At 32.4% G+C, this 19041-nt stretch overlaps 1 pseudogene; it reads right to left on the bottom strand.

The window, feature by feature from the left end:
- Window positions 1–10644: 10644 nt before the first annotated feature.
- Window positions 10645–12322, bottom strand: LOC107888026 (aspartate--tRNA ligase 1, cytoplasmic-like; annotated as a pseudogene).
- Between the last annotated feature and the right edge of the window lie 6719 nt (window positions 12323–19041).

Below are 19041 nucleotides of genomic sequence, written 5' to 3'. Positions count from 1 at the left end.
CAATAGCATGCCCTTCTTTTCATACGGAATGTCCAATACTGAGCTACCATTTCCTAATCATATCTTTACCGTAAGTGCCATGTCCTCCCCATATTAAAAGTCAGATTGTATTTTATCTTTTCTATTTAAAAATCGAGTAAATTAGTCCTTGTATGTTAAATCAAAGAGCAAATTAATCATTTCTACTGTTAAAAACTGATTTGACTAATGGAATAATTAGACTATGACATGTAATGTGCAACATATAATGTACAATAATCAATTTTTAACAAGATTAACTTGCTCTTTGATATAATGTAAAAGGATTAATTTGCCTATTTCTTTTAATAGAGGAGAGAAAATGCAATCCAACTATTAGTATAAGAGCTTCCATGGTACTTTTAACTACCTTTATTAAACTTATTATGTCTTGTAAATGAAACCAATTCTTATTAACCAATTCTTATTAATTTTTAACCTTACTCGCATGGCCAGAATTAGAAATATTGATGAAAAGAATAGGATACTTGTATAAATTAGATTTTTTTTAAAATTTGGGATAATGAGAGCCACTCAAATTAATATTTAGATTTTTTTTACCAAATTATTTTTATCACTAGAAAAATAATATTTAGATATTACTTTATAACATTTTACTAAATTTTATTAAAAATATTACTAAATTTATAGTAAAATTTTGTAAATTATATTAAAGAAAATTAAAAATAAACATAATTTTTTATATTAATTATAAGATTAAAAATAAAATTAAAAAAAAAAGCTTAAAAAGAGTTGTTATGAAATTTAACTAAGTTCACCTCTGGTGACTCAAAAACATTTGGAAATGAAGCCATTAAAAATTCAGGGGTCTGAAATAGAGAAGAGAATGGGATAGGATGGGAGTTATTAGGATTCTAGAAATAACTCTCATTGCATACAATAGGATTTTAAAGGTGGCACACACAACATATGCCAATACCACTTAACTCTACAATATTATGATAAGATGTGATACATGTAGTTGAGGGTTTACAATAACCATTTGCTGGAGAGTTCATCACCTGCAGTTAGCTTCTTACAATTTAAACAAAATATTGGAGTTTTTCGTATGTTATGTATCCACTTTTCTCACATGGAATGATGAGAAAAATGCAATTTCTTTGAGTTCTTTGGATACTTGAAATCTAATTCAAGAGATGGAAATGATGAGCATCATGAGATAGACCTGCCATTGGTAAGGGAGGAGCACGAAGACCAGGTTCCAGTGGCTTGGAAAGACAAATAGTTACGTTTAATCCAAATGAGACAACTAAATATGATACATGTTATATATAGAGAGAGAGTTATCATGATAATTATTGTAAATTTTAAGGGATAAAAATGTATAGAACTTAAATCTCTTATACTCTCATTTTGTATAGGTACTAATCACCGTTATTGATATAATTTAATTTGTACTGTTAAATTTGAAGGAGCTCAACTATCAATAAAACCCTCTCCTTCATTTATAATCATCTTATTATATCTCATTAATAATAATTAAATATTATTAAGAGCGGAAAACTCGAAAATTGAGAATGGAAATTGAATGCTTCCATAAAGCATTTCTTCTTTTCTAAATTATATATAGTTATTAGTATTTTATGCATTCACATTTTAAAAGTTGAATTTCCCAAACATAAAAGCAGGACTAAGATTCCATTGATTCTTTATCCACATAACACTTATAATCTCAAAGTAGAATGGCTTTATCATGTCATCACGGAGCTACAATCTGTGAGGGTCACGAGGGAAAAATGAAGTTTTTTCGAATGTTACCCAGACCGCAGAAGAGCATCACCACTCGCTCCAGTCCTACTCTAAACCCACCATATCTGTACAATTGTAAAGATTTAACTATAAGCAATTCAATCCTGTTAACAGCAAGAAATGCCTCGCCAGTAGTAGATACTAGTTGCACAAACATTTATAAACAAATATTCTGATGCCCTAGTCTTTAAGTTAAGGATCAAGCCATTGGTCATCGTTACAGGCTCCTGGGGCCACTAGATCAAATGGAGGAGTGAAAGCGGAATCACAGGTAACAACTGTCCAAGTATGTGATTTTTTACTAACTGAAAGAATTAATATAGGTTGAGATTGCATGGGCATCAATTCCACATGCTTGTGAACCTTCTGTCAAAATTTCTGGTACATGGTGTTAAACTTTGGCCTGCAATCATCAAACCAGTATTGGAGCCGAAACAAATGAAGCAGAATCATTTTGTTTATTTGTAACTTGATTTGGTTGCTTTGTAATCTAACTTTTAAGTTAGTAGGATTTGGTCAAGATTTGAATGTAATAGCTCGTATGTCAGCTATATTTTGTTTGTAATTTTAGCTAAGCTTTTGATAAGCATTTATGGGAGCAGTTATGTTTGGTAACTCTCAATTTTATTGTAACACATATATACTTTAGCCGGATGAAATGGAAAGTAAGAAAAAATCATTTCTTCCAAAAAATTTTGTTTTGTTGGTAGTTTCCTTTTTCAAGCCTCAAGTCTTTGAAGCTTAAGCTTCTTTCATATTTTATCCGGGTTAATTACATTGTTGCTCAAGTTTTAAACTGAGCTTCATACTTCCTCCGGATAAATTGTTCAAAAACCCAACAAATGGTATCAAGAGCCTAAGTCTTTGAGGACCTTGGTTGTATTCTGTTTGTGAGTAACTTGTGTTTGAGAGAAAAGAAGCAGAAGAAGTTTTCTTGTTGGTCTGTTTGTTTGCTACAAAGATGAGCTTTACACCACCACCACCACCACCACTACCTGTGTTTGCTGGAGAGAACTACCACATCTGGGTAGTTAAGATGAAGACATACCTTCAAGCACATAATTTGTAGAATGTGATCGAGAATGATGCTAAACCACCTCTATTGAGGGCCAATCCAACCATTGCTCAAATGAGGCACCACAGTGAAGAGTGTGCCAAGAAGCATAAAGCAATGGCTTGCTTGCTGAATGGGGTATATGATGTGATCTTCACTCGGATAATGGCTTGTGACTCACCAAAGCAAGCATGAGAGAAGCTAAAGAAGGAGTTTATGGGGTCAAGCAAGACAAGGCAGTAACAACTTATCAACCTTAGGAGGGATTTTGAAAACTTGAAGAAGAAAGAGTCAGAGACCATCAAGTAGTACTCTGGTAGGATAATGGCCATAGTCAACAACATTAGGCTCCTTGGTGATGATTTCAGTGAGAGCAGAGTTGTTGAAAAGGTTATTACAACTCTCCCTGAAAAATTTGAGTCAAAGATTTCTTCATTGGAGGACTTGAGGGATTTATCAGCCATCTCATTGTCTGAGTTGGTAAATTCCCCATATGCACTTGAGCAAAGGAGGGCCAATAGGCAGGAAGAGCACCTTGAAGTAGCTTTCCAAGCAAAGGCTAAAGAAAGCTCAAGTTCAAGCTACAAAGTCAAGAAACCATGGCTTGACAAAAGGGAGAAATCAAAAAGGGATGCTGAAAAAAAGAGCTTCCCACCATGCATTCACTACAAAATGACAACACATTTAGAGAAGAACTGTTGGCACAGACCAGATGTTCAGTGCTAGAGATGTAAATAGTTTGGACATGTTGAGAAAGTGTGCAAGAACAAAAAGAAGGTACAAGGTCAGTAGAAAATGCAAGCTAAGGCTGCTGAAGACCTTCAAGCTCAAGAAGAGCATGTTTTTTCTGCATCTTGTTATGAAACCTCAAATAAAATCAGTAAGAACTGGTTAGTTGACAGTAGTTGTTCTCACCGTATGGCTTCAGATGAAAGACTGTTCAAGAATCTTAACAAAAGGTTTACTTCCAAAGTCATAGTTGGAAATGGCAACCTTATTGAGACCAGAGGCAAAGGAGATGCAGTGATCAGCACACAATCAGGTAGCAAAGTTATTTCTGATGTACTTTATGTGCCTGACATTGACCAAAACCTGCTTAGTGTTGGACAGCTAATTGAGAAGGGTTATTCACTAGTTTTCAAGAATAACTCCTGTGTTGTTGAGGATTCATTTGGTCAAGCACTGGTTACAGTGCCTATGACTGATAGGTGTTTCACACTGGATATAAATCAGCTAGAGAAGAAGGCCTATACTAGTACTACTGACTTAGCTAGTTTATGGCACAAGAGGTTAGGCCATGTCAGTTACAAATCACTTGGTTTGCTGAATATATTGAATTTGGTTGAAGACTTGTCCAAAATTGAGGTCAGTGATGATGTTTGTGAAGTTTTCCAACTTGGTAAGCAGGCAAGACTGCCTTTTCCAGTTAATAAAGCATGGAGAGCTCGAGGCAAGCTCGAATTAGTTCACACTGACATTTATGGACCAATGAAGACTTCCTTTTTGAATGACAACAAATACTTTGTGTTGTTTATTGACGATTTTAGTAGATTCTGTTGGATCTATTTTTTGAAGCAAAAATTAAAGGTGTTTAAAGCATTCAACAAATTTAAAGCTCTAGTTGAGAACCAATCAGGCTGCAAGATTAAATCTCTAAGATTAGATAATGGTGTTGAATACATGTTAGATAAGTTTCGGAAGCTGTGTGAGCAAGCTGGAATTCATCATCAACTAACAACAATTTATACTCTTCAGCAAAATGGAGTTTGTGAAAGAAAAAATCGAACAGTGCTCGATATGGCCAGATGTTTGTTATTTGAAAGCAAATTGCCAAGAAAATTTTGGGCTGAAGCAGCAAACACTTCAGTGTATCTGCTCAATAGGCTGCCTACCACTGATGTCAAGGACAAAACTCCTTTTAAAGTTTTGCATGATCTCAAACCAACAGTGTCACACTTAAAGGTGTTTGGTTGTGTTTACTACACTCTTATACCAGCTGAAAAGAGAACCAAACTTGACAAAAGATCTATGCCTGGGATCTTTGTTGGTTACAGCAGCATCAATAAGGTCTATAAGGTGTATGATCCCTCAACTAAAAAGATTTTGGTGAGTAGGGATGTGAGGTTTGCTGAAGAGAAGGTTTGGAGCTGGAATGATACAGATGCAAGGTTGATTGAAGAAGATCAACTGGACAGCAGCTTCGAACTAGCTGAAGAAGGGCCAGTTGATGATAATTTTGATGAAGCAACTGTGAGAGGGACAAGTACTATTGCTGATATCTACCAAAGATGTGATGTTGCAATAGTTGAACCTTCAGATATTGAAGAGGCTGCCAGGGACAAATATTGGAAGAAGGTCATGGAAGCTAAATTGGAAATGATCCACAAAAATGACACTTGGGATTTGGTTGACAGACCTGATCATAAGAAAGTCATAGGTGTCAAGTGGGTGTTAAAGCCAAGTACAATGCTGATGGCTCATTGAAAAAACACAAGGCAAGACTTGTGGTGAAAGGCTATAGTCAGCAATATGGCATTGATTTCATGGAAACATTTGCTCCAGTCGCAAGGCTAAACACAATTAAACTTCTATTTACGTTGGCTGCACAGAAGCAATGGAGAATTCACCAGCTCAATGTCAAGTCAGCATTCTTAAATGGCTTCCTAAAGGAAGAGATTTTTATTGAACAACTTGAGGGGTTCAAGGTTCCTAGTGAGGAGGACAAAGTTTACAAGCTGAAAAAGGCCTTGTATGATCTAAAGCAAGCACCAAGTGCCTAATATGATAGGGTTGATGAGTACCTATCTAGGCTCGGGTTCGAGAAAAGTGTTAGTGAACCTACACTTTTTATAAAGAAGTCAAAAAATGAAACTCTTCTGATTGTCTCACTTTATGTGGATAACTTACTTGTAACTGGAAGCAAGGGAGAGTTGATCGATGAGTTCAAAGTGCAAATACAAGAAGTTTTTGAGATGACAGATTTGGGAGTCATGACATACTTCCTTGGCATGGAAGTGAACCAATCTGATCAAGGCATCTTCATTAGCCAACATACCTTTGCTTTGAAGATTCTCAACAGATTTTGCATGTCCAATTGCAAAACAGTCAGCAAACCTATGGCTTAAGGTGAGAAGCTGACTAGTTGTGGGAATCAAGAAAGGGTTGATGAGAAGGAATATCGAAGCTTGGTAGGTTGTTTGCTTTACTTAACAGCTACTAGGCCTAATATTATGTATGTTGTTAGCTTACTGTCCAGATTCATACATTGCTGTGATGTTGTCCATTTTAAAGCAGCAAAGAGAGTTCTTAGATATTTGAAGGGAACTTTGAATCATGGAGTGAATTTTGAGAAGGCAAAAGAGCTCAAATTGATAGGGTATTCAGATAGTGATTGGGAAGGGTCCATTGATGACATGAAAAACACCTCTAGAGACATTTTTACTCTTGGCTTGGGAGTTTTCTATTGGAGTTTAAAGAAGCAACAAACTGTTGCTTAATCTATAGCTGAAGCAGAATACATTGCAGCTGCTGCAGCTGTTAATCAAGCCATTTGGCTTAGGAAACTTTTGTGTGACTTGAATGAAGAACAAGTCGGAGCAACTGAAATCAGGGTTGATAATCAGTCAGCAGTTGCTATAGCTAAAAATCCTGTTTTTCATGGCAAGACAAAACATTTTAAGATTAAATTCCATTTTGTTCGAGAGGCTGAACAATCGAGGAAGGTAAATCTGGTTCATTGCAGCTCAAAAAATCAGTATGCTGATATTTTAACCAAGTCTCTCGGTGCTACACGATTTGATGCTTTAAAAAGAAAAATTAGAGTTTGTTGCATACAGTCCAAGGAGGAGTGTTAAACTTTGGCCTGAAATGTAACATCAAACCAACATTGGAGCTGAATTAATTGAAGCAGAATCATTTTGTTTATTTGTAACTTGATTTGGTTGCTTTGTAATCTAACTTTTAAGTTAGTAGGATTTGGTCAAGATTTGAATGTGATAGCTGGTATGTTAGCTACATTTTGTTTGTAATTTTAGCTAAGCTTTTGATAAGCATTTATGGAAGCAGTTATGTTAGGTAACTTTCAATTTTATTGTAACACATATATACTTTAGCCGGATGAAATGGAAAGTAAGAAAAATTCATTTCTTCCAAAAATTTCTGTTTTGTTGGTAGTTTCCTTTTTCAAGTCTCAAGTCTTTGAAGCTTAAGCTTCTTTCATATTTTATCCGGGTTAATTACGTTGTTGCTCAAGTTATACACTGAGCTTCATACTTCCTCCGGATAAATTGTTCAAAAACCCAACACATGGACACATTGGCCTTCTGAAATTTTCTCCTCGCCTAAACATAAGGAAACAATCAAACAAGTTCAAAACATAAACTTTGGGAGAAAGTGAACTAGAATCAAGATCAGTTAAAAGATGACAAAACAATTTCATAGGACAAAGTGGATCTATGAGAAATCCTTCCAAGCATAACTTAAGCAAGCTACTTCCTTTGCCTCTTTATATTCTTTCCTACTCACCTCATTTATTTGACCTATTTCCTCTTTAACATGATTAGAAAAGAAAAGAAAAAAGTGGAAAAATACAACAACATGTGACTTAGATATAAATAAGAAAAAAGCTTTAAGATTAGCTTCAGCATCTGAACTCCTTCCTCAAATGTAAGCTGTAGGGTATATGGATCAAGAAAAAATAATGATAACAATAACTATTCCAAATTGGGATATTTCTTTCTATTCCAGCAAGATTTAACAGCCAAATACAAGTGTAACAATCTGATTTTCAGTGGTGCCGGAAACAGTGGTTTGGGACCACTAAATCCGACGAATAAGCTCGTAAATTTTATTATTTAGTATTTACGAGTCAAATGTGATTTTAAGAAGATTTTTGCATTAGTAATTTGTGTTTGATAAGGATTCGTTAGGTTAAGTGGTTTAGAAAATGAGGTATCGAGACTTCGATTCTATAAACCGAGCCGTAAATATTTTTATAAATATTTACGGAGTGTCATTAAGTTAGTATTAAAGCTTTGTTAGAAAATTTTAACGTTTTAATAGTTAATCGATCAAAAAGAACTAAATTGAAAAAGGTGAAAAGCTTGCTAATTAAAGAAATAGTGATTAAATAGCCTAAATGATAAATACAGGAAGACTAAAAGGGCAAATAGACACACATGGGATGGCTGAGGCGGATAAGCAGAAAAAAAATAATGAAATTAGGTGATTTAAGGGCAAAATTGAAAATAAAATAAAATTAAAATATCTAAAATGAGATTTTAAGAGTTTCTTGACCATTTCTTCTCCAATTTTCTGTCTAGAAACACCATTGAAGAGATTTTAAGGCTAGCTTTCATATTTTAGCTTCATGTAAGTTTAATTCTTGCATTTTTTCTTAAAATTTTTGTGTTTTTAAGACTTTTACAATTAGGTCTAACTAGCTATTTCATTAGTTTTTTATTTTATTGGAAATTTTGAAAGTTACCATTGATGAATACTGGATGTTTTTGATGAAATAACATGGATCTAGAGCTTTAATTTTATTGTATGATGATTTTATAAAGTGATTTTGATAGATATTAATTTTAAGACTAAATTGTGAAAAGACTAAATATTAGGGTTTTGTATTAAATTTATGTTTATCAAGGGCTGTATGATAGCTAGGATATTTAGATAAATTGTCAATTGAGAAAAATTAGTTCATTTGATAGACTAATTAATAAGGGACTAAATTGTAAAAGTTGTTAAAGTTAGGGTAATGTATAAATTTAAAAAATTGAGGGATATTAAATGCGAAGTGAATTGCAACTGAATATATACTAATGAATGAGTAATTTTATATTTTAGATCAAGAGCTCGTAGATACTCGTGAAAAAGAGAAATTAGCAGAATAGTCCCTGAACTTCTACGATATTACAATTTAACCTAGGTAAGTTCGTATGGCTAAACTTTAATATTTCTATTAAATTGATGAATGGTATTATATATTTAGTATATTTTTGAAAATGTAATTATTGTTAAGTTATAAATTTGAAGTGAATATCCGAGTTAAATGGAACGTGAGATTTGAGTACAATCGTTGTGTGGTGCAAGACAGCAAATGAGGAATTGACGAAAAATTACCCAAGTAGACCGAGGTTCAGCATTTGTTACGAACTTTCATGTTTACTTTCCGTTTAGCTCTCACAAGCTTCTATTCAACTTATATGAGTTTCCATTTAGCTCTTTTAAGCTTCTATTTAACTCTTATGGGTTTCCGTTCAGCTCTTATGAGTTTCCGTTTAACCCTCATGGGTTTCTGTTTAGCACTTATATGCTTCTGTTCATCCTTTGGGCTTTTGAAAATGATGTACTCTTATCCGTAAGTCGTTCTCCAATTTGGTAAGATTTGGTAAGTGACTTATGTAATTGAAATCGAAAGACTTATTATTTATTATTGGTATTGATTTGAAATAAGTTTTTTCATCGATTAAGGTTGTGATTGACAGGGAGGTTGCATGAATAATTTACTTATTTGATTTGTTATATTAGGTTCGGTAAGATTTATGTTTAACCTATTGGACTTACTAAATTTCATTAAGCTTACTTGTGTTGTTTAATGTCCTTATAGATTATCGTGAGGGCGGGAGATCAAATCAACACATCAATTCACACTATCCAGCTCATCCCGGTAGTCTTTGAAACTATACTATGGTTTATATGGCATGTATAGGGTTGGTATGGATTTGACTAAAGATTGGTTTATATAAATGTTAGGAGTGAAGTTTTGTCTAATTAATCAACTTAAATATATATATGTTGGTTTGGAAATGAAGTAAATTGAATGTGGATGTGAATGATATATGCTTGTATGTATTTAATTAGTAACAAATTTTAATAAATTAATGAGATGGATTAAATAGGTAAGTTTAAGTATTTGAGTATATGTGATGTTATGTTATGTTATGTTTACAACATGTTTTTGGCTTGTTTTGATTGCTTGTTTGGGATGTATTGATGTATCAAAATGTTGTGTATAGGTTGAAATAAAAAATGGGTGAGAAATGTGGCCTTAAAATGACCTATTTTCGTCTACACGGGCAGACACACGGGTGTGTGTCACACACGGCCTAGCACATAGGCGTGTGGTCTGGCCGTGTGTCCCCTACATCTTTAAAATTGAGAAATAGAATGCTTAGGCATTTGCACACGGCCTAGCACGCGGACGTGTGGCTTGGCCGTGTGACCCAAGTTAGAGAGTTACACGAGCATGGACACACCGTGTGCCTCATTTTGAATGCCCACATGGCCTAAGACACAAGCATGTGCCCCTTGCACCTAGGAAAATTTTGAAATTTTGCAAAAAATTCTCTAAGTGTCTGGTTTAGTCTGAATGCATTTCTAACGTGTATTTTGAGCCTTGAGGGCTCATATAAGGGAAAATATGAGTAATTATGATTAATTTCTGATAAGTATGCTAAATGACATGTAATGTTTGAATTTGATCGAAAAAAGTCTGGTAATTCTCTGTAACCCTGTTTTGGTGATAGATAAGGGTTAAGGGTGTTACAATAAGAGTACTTAATGATCTAAAATAATACAGAAGCTTAATAGCCATATAAGTATTGCATAACTAAAAAAATGGATAAAGACCTTCAAAGGTTCAAAGGGATACTGCCTCTCTACAGCTTCAAGTTCCTTCCCACACCTCTCATTCAAACTTTCAAACATTGTAACAGATAGTCGGTCTGTTGAACTTTGGCTTGCAATGCAACAGTAGAGAAGTTTTTTGAAGCTCAACCAATGCATCAATTCTATTTTGTTCAACTTGTAACTAGCTTAGTTCATTTTGTAATTAGTCGATCTGAAACACCAAGACTAGTTTGCTGATTGGTGTGATGTTTAGGTGATGATATTGGCTGATAAGTCAACTTCACTATGTGTGCAAGATAAGTTATGTAATTTTCAATGTAATTAATGGGAGTAGTTATACATTAGGTAATTGCTTTGTAACTCATATATTTGGCTTAATGAAATCAATTATGTAGATCAATTTTTGATCAATTTTTGCATCTGTTTTCTTTGCTTCATTTCTTTCTTACTTTGGCTGATATCCTCTACACGGTCCGCAACTTCCATCACTTGTATATAGAGGCTGAAATAGCTATTAAACCATAATGAAAATTTAGAAGTCATGACTCAAGAGAACAAAGTAGTGCTTCTTGATCTCCATTTCAACATCAAGACCCGTAAATTTACACAAATACCTGTGTAAAAATTATCAACTCTAAGGCCAATCTCGAAAACCCGTCCAAAATCCCTATAGATAGCCATCTGCTTGGCAAGTTGAGGTTGCCCTTTGTAGTCAAGCTTAAAAATAGCAGAACCGCCCTCACTAGAGCCTGCTATTAGTTTAGGAGTGTGGATTTCAACAAAACCCTCAGACAACATGAATTGCCTAAATATCTGTGAAACTTGTGGATTTGTTTAAGAAACCATTGAGCAGTTTAGATATAAGATGGAAATGAGAAAGTAAGAAAACAGTTAAATTCTTTGGCGATTAAAGACCATATAATTATAAAACAATAGTGAAAGAAAACCAATTTTGTGATATGATGTGAGAAATGTAATGCCAAGACACATCAATATGCATTAAGTTAGAAGTTTTAATAAACAAGCAAAAGGTGAAAGGCAAGGGCAAGCACATTAGCATGTGGTCATAAATTTTTTTTCTGGTCGAAATTAAATTGTATAGTTTTATTATAGTAAAGATGCAATTTCATTATTTTAATAGCTTATATCTCTATAATTTTTAAAGGATTAAATCAAATTTGTATCATTTTTTAGAAAGGATAAAGTGTAATTTTGTCATTACTAATTTAAAATTTTACAAATTATAAATGGACTTAAATGAAAAAGTTTTCATTTTAAGGGGGCCGGGGCCTGCTAGCACCTCTAGCTTTGCCACTGGCAGTGACAACCATAGTAAAAGAAAAAGAAAAAAAAGAAGAGCAACGGAAACAGAAAAGCCTCGTATACTTACAGTTCTAACTTAGCACTAGATGCGAAAAATCTCTCGATTAGCAGGGGTTCGAAGATCAAGCACTCTCAAGTTCAACTGTATATCTTAATTCACACAAGGAAGTTTATCTTTTCACTGTAGTAAATAAATGATAGACATATGAGTGATAATAAATACATACGAACACACTTGCAAACTCATAATAAACATATACACATATACTTGCAAAGCAAGGCAATGGGTAGTTATTACATACTTGCAAAGCAGCTTCAATTTCAGCATCACTTCGAGCCGCATCCTCAATGTTAATGGGTAAGGTAGGCATGGCTTTATTCACACAATACAATTTTCTAACTCGAATATCGACCTTGAACATGAAAAAGGTAATCGCCATAGTTGGAGGAATGGGGATCTTCCCCCTCCTCGACGGAGAGAGAGGCTTCCTGCCGGCGACGCAGCTTCTCCAGCTTGGCAGATTCTTTTTTTGGCAGCTTTTTAGTCACTGACAGTTTCATGTGTTATGATAAAGTATAGTAGTAAAGTGAACACAGTTTTTCAATGTAAGATTAAGACGTTACAATAATTAAACCTACTAATGATTAAGCTAAATACGTAATTTTATAAAAATGATAATAGAAAAATATTATAATTCGATTTTACGATAATTAATTTGTTGTATATGAACAATTAAAAATGAAATTATTTTATATTAAATCTAAATAGCTTTTTCATTATCAAACACTAATTCGAGTTCAGTTGAATTCATACGAATTAGATTACAAGTAATCATCAAGGAAAGATGGATTCCATAAATTAACATATCATTGGATACTCTAATAAATGTGATTGCCCTTAAATCATTGCTAACTCAACGTGAACAACTAAATATTATTTCCAAAAGTAAATTGTTAATTAAATGAAATTTTGTTGGAATGTAAGTGTCCGTAACGGTGATTAATTCTTTTATTATTGGTGTTTTTGAAAGTAAAGGTGTTCATAGTTCGTTTAAAACTGAATTAATCGACTGAATTAATTTAATTCGGTTAATCGGTCAGTGGTTAAATTTAATTCGGTTGGAAGTCAGTTAATAATTTTTGAAATTTCAGTTATCGGTTAATTCAGTTCGAAATAGGGTAATTAATCAAAATATTTGTTGTTTTCAATACCTATGTAGTGTTTGAAAGAGGTAAACAACTGGTCATGAAATGTGCTCCATTCCCATGGGCGATGATCGAACCCTCGATCTTATGGTTAAGGGATAAGGTGAACAACTATTACACTACACCTCATGATTAAAAATAATAAAAAATTTAATTACACATTGAAGGTACTATAAAATTAAATATATTTCACTTCTTTCATTAGAAAAATATTTTATTTCAACTAAAATTAAGTATTTTAAATTTATATTTAATTCAATTATATACTACTATTGAGATGAATTTATTAAATTATTTTTATGAAAATTAATTATTTATATTATTTAGACAGTTTTAATGGGAAAAAGATTAATTATCATTGATAATAGTCATACAAAAATAAATTTATAGCGAATGAGAATTTATTAGTTTAATGACAAAGTTAAGGCCTTATTAACTTATAAGATCCTAGGTTCGAGACTCATTTTATGTAAGTAATGTGTGAGTTTTAGCCCATATTTGTTTTAATTTATCATGCACAAGTCCTATATAGATCTATTTTAACTTAGGTCTAAATATATTCTTTCGAGCTTTATAAGAATTAGCTTAGGCTTGAATACATTATGTTTAAGATATAATTATATTAGAATATAGTATATTTTATATTTTAATTTAATAATGCTTAAAATATTTTTTTATAACTAATTAAATTTTTTATAGTTTTTAATTAAAAAGGATAAAAAAATAAATAGAATAATAATTAATTAACTAATGGTAAAATTTCCATTTTATTTAAAATTTATTTAATAAATAAATCAAGGGTTTCAATTGTTGTTCTTTTTCTTCTTTATCATATCGTCTAGTTAATATGATTGAAGTTTCATTTGCTGAGGATGGCAATGGACCTGTTTGGCAATTGGCTAATAGTTGATAGTTGATTGTAATGGCCGGTTTGACCAACCGATTTTATTAATTATTTATTTAAAAGTGTTTGGTAAAACTTAGCTGATAGTTAAAAGCTAATAGGTGTAAAATGGCAAATAAAGGCACGACACATTTTATTGTTAAGTATTTATTTGTTTATAATACTTTAGTCTTTATTGGGTGAAATTATTGGAATAAAACACTATTACCAAGGAATTAAAATATCCATTATGGAAATTAATTAGTAAATATTTTTGAAAATTTAAATAAACGAATTTCTTAAGTTCAATATTTGCAAATATTAACCTTGTAGAAATTGATAAATATTAATAGTGTATCAATGTAATTGTAAATTGTATTCTTAGTGATAATTATGTCATGTTCTTAGTATGTAAATTAGTGCTAATTATGTCATACTCTAAATAAATTTATCAAGTAGCATATGTAACACCCCAAACTCGACCTAAACGTTACGGCCAAATCTGGAAGTGTTACTAAAGAAGGTTATAAATCTAACCTTCTCTTTTTGAAAGAATCATATATCTTTGTTACTAACGCGTCCAGTTTATTTAAAAACGTGTTGCCATACTTTTTAGTTAAAAACAGTCAATTATTTACATTTTCAAATAAACCAAATAATTTACAAAGGAAGTTCTTAAATCGTTATATTTTGAAAAACCGAGTTTGTTTTCTTGAAAACAGTTGATTGTAGAAAAAAAAAGGTTGTTTTCGAATATCGTTTTATCAAATGTCATGCTAGAAATCTCGAATTAAAATCCAAATCCAAAATAAAAACCCAAAAGTCTAGATAATCCCAAAACTACAAAACTCTCAAAACATAATTCTTAATAAGCAAATTAATGTAAAAATCGTTTTATGGAATCGTGGCATATCCGAGCTCTCATCGCATCAACCCACCTAAGTCTGAGGGTTACCTGAAAGTAACAGACAAACAGAAAGTGAGTTTTAAAACTTAACGTGTAACTCAACAGAAACATAAATTCAGATCCAATCACATGGCAGAACAGATACAAACATAAAACTTTTATAGAATCAGAATTATAACAGAATCGTATAGATACAGATATGCATAATCCTACCCCCATCCTCTACACACCAACTCCGACCATCCCAACACACCACGTGGGGTATAAAACACCCACCCAGCCCAACACACAGCATAGTGTCCATATGACACTTTTTAGAATAATCGCAGCAGTGCTGCTAGTATATTGGCGAGATATCGCCTCACACAGAATACTTGCTCCACATAACACATATCTCACCCCATAGTCAAATACAAACAGAATACTAGATATGACGGAATTAACGGATACCAGAATCAATATATCAAGCATGCTCGTATAACAGATATTAAACATGCAGATACATAGTAGATCAGACATTTCGCATTACATTACATGCATTTAGGTGTTGTTTACGTCAAATTCCATACAAACAGAATATCAGATTACAAACTTTAAGGCTTGTCTAAACACATCCCCAAAATGGCTTGCCTGTGTGGGCGTACACGACCCAAATTGGCCTTGCCCGTGTGGCCCACACGACCAAAATAGTTGAGGTTGTGGGTCGCACACGGCCAGCCACACGGTCGTGTGGCATCGACAAGCCCCAATTTCAACTTTCGCCGATCATCATTTTTTGAGTTTCTCGTTACAGACCTGATTCAATTTTGCTAAAACTGCACCCCCGGAGTAAATACCTAAAAATCAACAATAAAACACCCAAAATCAATCTCAAACCCTCAATTTTTATCGAGTAACCACTTGACTACAATGTATCCATAAGCAATTTCAACAAAAAAAGGATTGTACTCGTAACTATCCAACACTTACCCACGTCCATGGCAACCCCTAAACAACTTAACTCGCAACAGGAGAATCCCAAATTTCTTGAATATCACTTAGCAACGATAATACACGGAGTCAACTTACACTTCAAACCTAATAACAAAACATTCAACAAAGCTCTTACCAAAACAACAGAAACCATTACTTATGAATACTTAGAGAATTTCAATTGCCCAAAAAAGAGTAGAACCAAATCCCAAGTTTTGATTCACGTAGAGCAATTTGGGTAGGTGAAAAAGAAAAAGAAAACAAAGGAAAAGATGGAGAAAGAAGGAAGTGGAAAGTAGAAGAGGAACATGCAAATTGGGAAGGGAATTTTGGGAAAAAAAATAAAAAATAAAATAAAATAACAATTAACTAATCCTATATCCCGTCAACCCTTACAATTTAGCCACTAATTCAAATTTAAACCAACTCCAACTACCCACTAACCCCCAAAACTCATTCATATCCACACCCTTCCAAGAGTTACATTTTAACTTAACCTCCTCTATCTGAAAATCACAAAAATACCCAAAATACTCTTTCAGTAACTTGAACCAACAACTTCAACACCAACCTCCACACTAAAGCAAACACCCACTAGGATAGATCACCTTACTTGAAACAATTTAACAAAATAAAATACATAAGCAAAAATTAGGGCACTACAACATATTTCAATTAATATAAAGTTGCATAAGAAATTATTTTACACAAGTAAATTGAAAATAAATTAAGAGTACATAAATATTCAAGGATGAATATGCTCAATTGAAAATTTCTTGTGGCAATATTGATTTTTGTAAATTCACGATGGAATTTTTATATATATATTTACTTTGCATTTTGGAGGTGAAAGTAAAAACGAGAGAATATAAACTACTGATATCTTGGCGCCCCTATTAGGTTTGAGAGCATATGGCAAAGGGAATAAATTTTGAGCAAGCATGGTTAAATATGTCATTCCACATATCTCATTCCCAACTAGCTGTTGAAAAAGTTGTCCATCCTAACGTTTTTTACTTAGAGGTCTTAGCTCAACAAGCTCTTGCAAATCTCCACTCACCAAACACTATAATTAGAGGGCTTGACTACCCAATCCTCCATCTATGCTCAAATCAACTAAAAAAGCTCAAAACTCTATTTACCAAACACACCATTATACTGATGTTGATGACTTCTTGATGAGAGTCGGTAGAAATAGAATATCGGAGTTTAGTTCGTAAAACATTATTTAAATCAAAATAAAAAACCGTTAGAAGTTTTGTTTGTAAAACATTATTCATTTATATATAATACAAAAGGTCAAAAACCATCAAAGTTTCATAAATTAATAATTTTGAATACTTGTAACTTCTAAATTAAAAGGTAGTAGAGTTGGTAAAAATAAAATAAAAAAAGGAAAATATTATTATTCAAATAGGACAAAATTATGTCAAAAACTATTGTGGTTTTGTTTGTATAACATTATTAATTTAAATAGTATGTCTCTAGCTTCACCTGAAAAAATCAAAGGCAATTAATATCAATAATTAAACATAAATAATTTTTATGTTAGAATAATAAATGGTAGATATCTAGGTGTTTAGATACTTTTCCTCATTGATTTTTGGATATTTATGTAGTTTGAGTATTTTTGGTATTCCTTGACATCTATTTAAGACATTTCATTAATGTTTGATGAATTTTGATTTATATTTTGTTAAACAACATGCATGGTTGTTAGTTAATTTACTTATTGTAACACCCCCTACTTGTATCCGTTACCGGAACAGGGTACGAGGCATTACCAGAGTTACAAATTTATTTATCAGACATTTTATTTCATCTAGCATTCATATTTGGGACCAATCAAAATCAAACATATTGCCCCCTAAACATACTTATTTTTCTTGTATCAACGTATCAAAAATAATCACATATTTACATGTCATGATAAAATATCATTCTCTTACCGTTTCTTCACAAACATAAATCAGTTAATTCATTATATCAATATTTCATGTACCACCAACTCATATTTCCTTATATCACATAATTAGGTTTCAAGAACTTATCTGGCTAAATTGCAAAAATACGAAGATTCAGGGGCATTTTGGTAATTTTATATTTTCCTTGATTTTCAACCAATCTTAATCTAAATAATAATTTCATTCAATTTATTAATTTAGACAATAAAATAATTCATTTCACTCAATTTTATTGCCCCTAAAGTTTTACTTTTATTCAATTTAGTCCCCGAGCCTAAAACATGCAAATTAACAACTTTAATGTAACCCATGCTAACTAAATATTCAAATATATTTTCCTCCTCCTCTCCATTCCATATCCTTAATGTATATATAATTCCACTATTTTCTCATATGTTCATATCAAGCTGTCCACTTGAGTCATAGTCACTAAATTATTTCTATCTTAAGCTACAGAATTCTAAATTAAGAACCGCTTGATGTTTCTGAAACTAGACTCAAATATATTTCTACCATAAAAATTTTAGAATTTATAATTTATCCAATAAGTACAGGGAAATCTTCAAACTTACCTCTATTCTGCTGTTTAACAGCTTTGACCTTTCCTTACTAAAAATTAATTATCTTTTAAACAGAATTTGGATGATGTTTCTGTTTGTTTCTCTTGAAAATATACTCGTTAAGAATTTAAAAATATATACTTAATCCCCTAATTATTTTTATCTAATTTTTTATGATTTTCCAAAGTCAAACCAGAGGAACCCAAAATTATTCTGACCTTGTCTCATAAAATTTATTATTTCTCACAATCTACAATTCAACCTCTAATTCGATTTTCATAATTTTTGGTGAATTTTCAAAATTTAACTACTGCTGCTATCCAAAACTATTTTAGTGCAACATATTGATTACCAAGTTTATAACACCCTTATTTCCCTTCTCTATAATATTTCCCATCATTTTCTCTTATTTCCCTTCACTAGTATATTAAGAACATAGAACCTTATATAGGAAAACTCTACCTTAACATCATTTTCATGCTTTTGATATTACCTTACATGAGAAACTCTACTTAAAATATATTGAAGTCTTAAAGTTCTTACCTTGTCCTATTGATTTCTATCTTTAACATGATTTTTCTGTAACGCCCCAAATTTCTCTAATTTCGACTTTTGGGATTGTTGAGCTTGGAGATATCGAGACTTTTGTTTTGAATCATTTTGACATAAAATATATGTGGTTTAAGAGGTTATGTGCTCCGGGGTGTGTTTGGGAGGTCCCAAGTTTGAGCCTTAACTTGGGTTAAGTTTTG

This window comes from Gossypium hirsutum, chromosome A03 (assembly GCF_007990345.1).
Source record: "Gossypium hirsutum isolate 1008001.06 chromosome A03, Gossypium_hirsutum_v2.1, whole genome shotgun sequence".
Taxonomy (NCBI): Eukaryota; Viridiplantae; Streptophyta; class Magnoliopsida; order Malvales; family Malvaceae; genus Gossypium; species Gossypium hirsutum.
The sequence above is the reverse complement of the archived record's forward strand: the minus strand, read 5'-3'. Positions and strand labels throughout refer to the sequence as shown.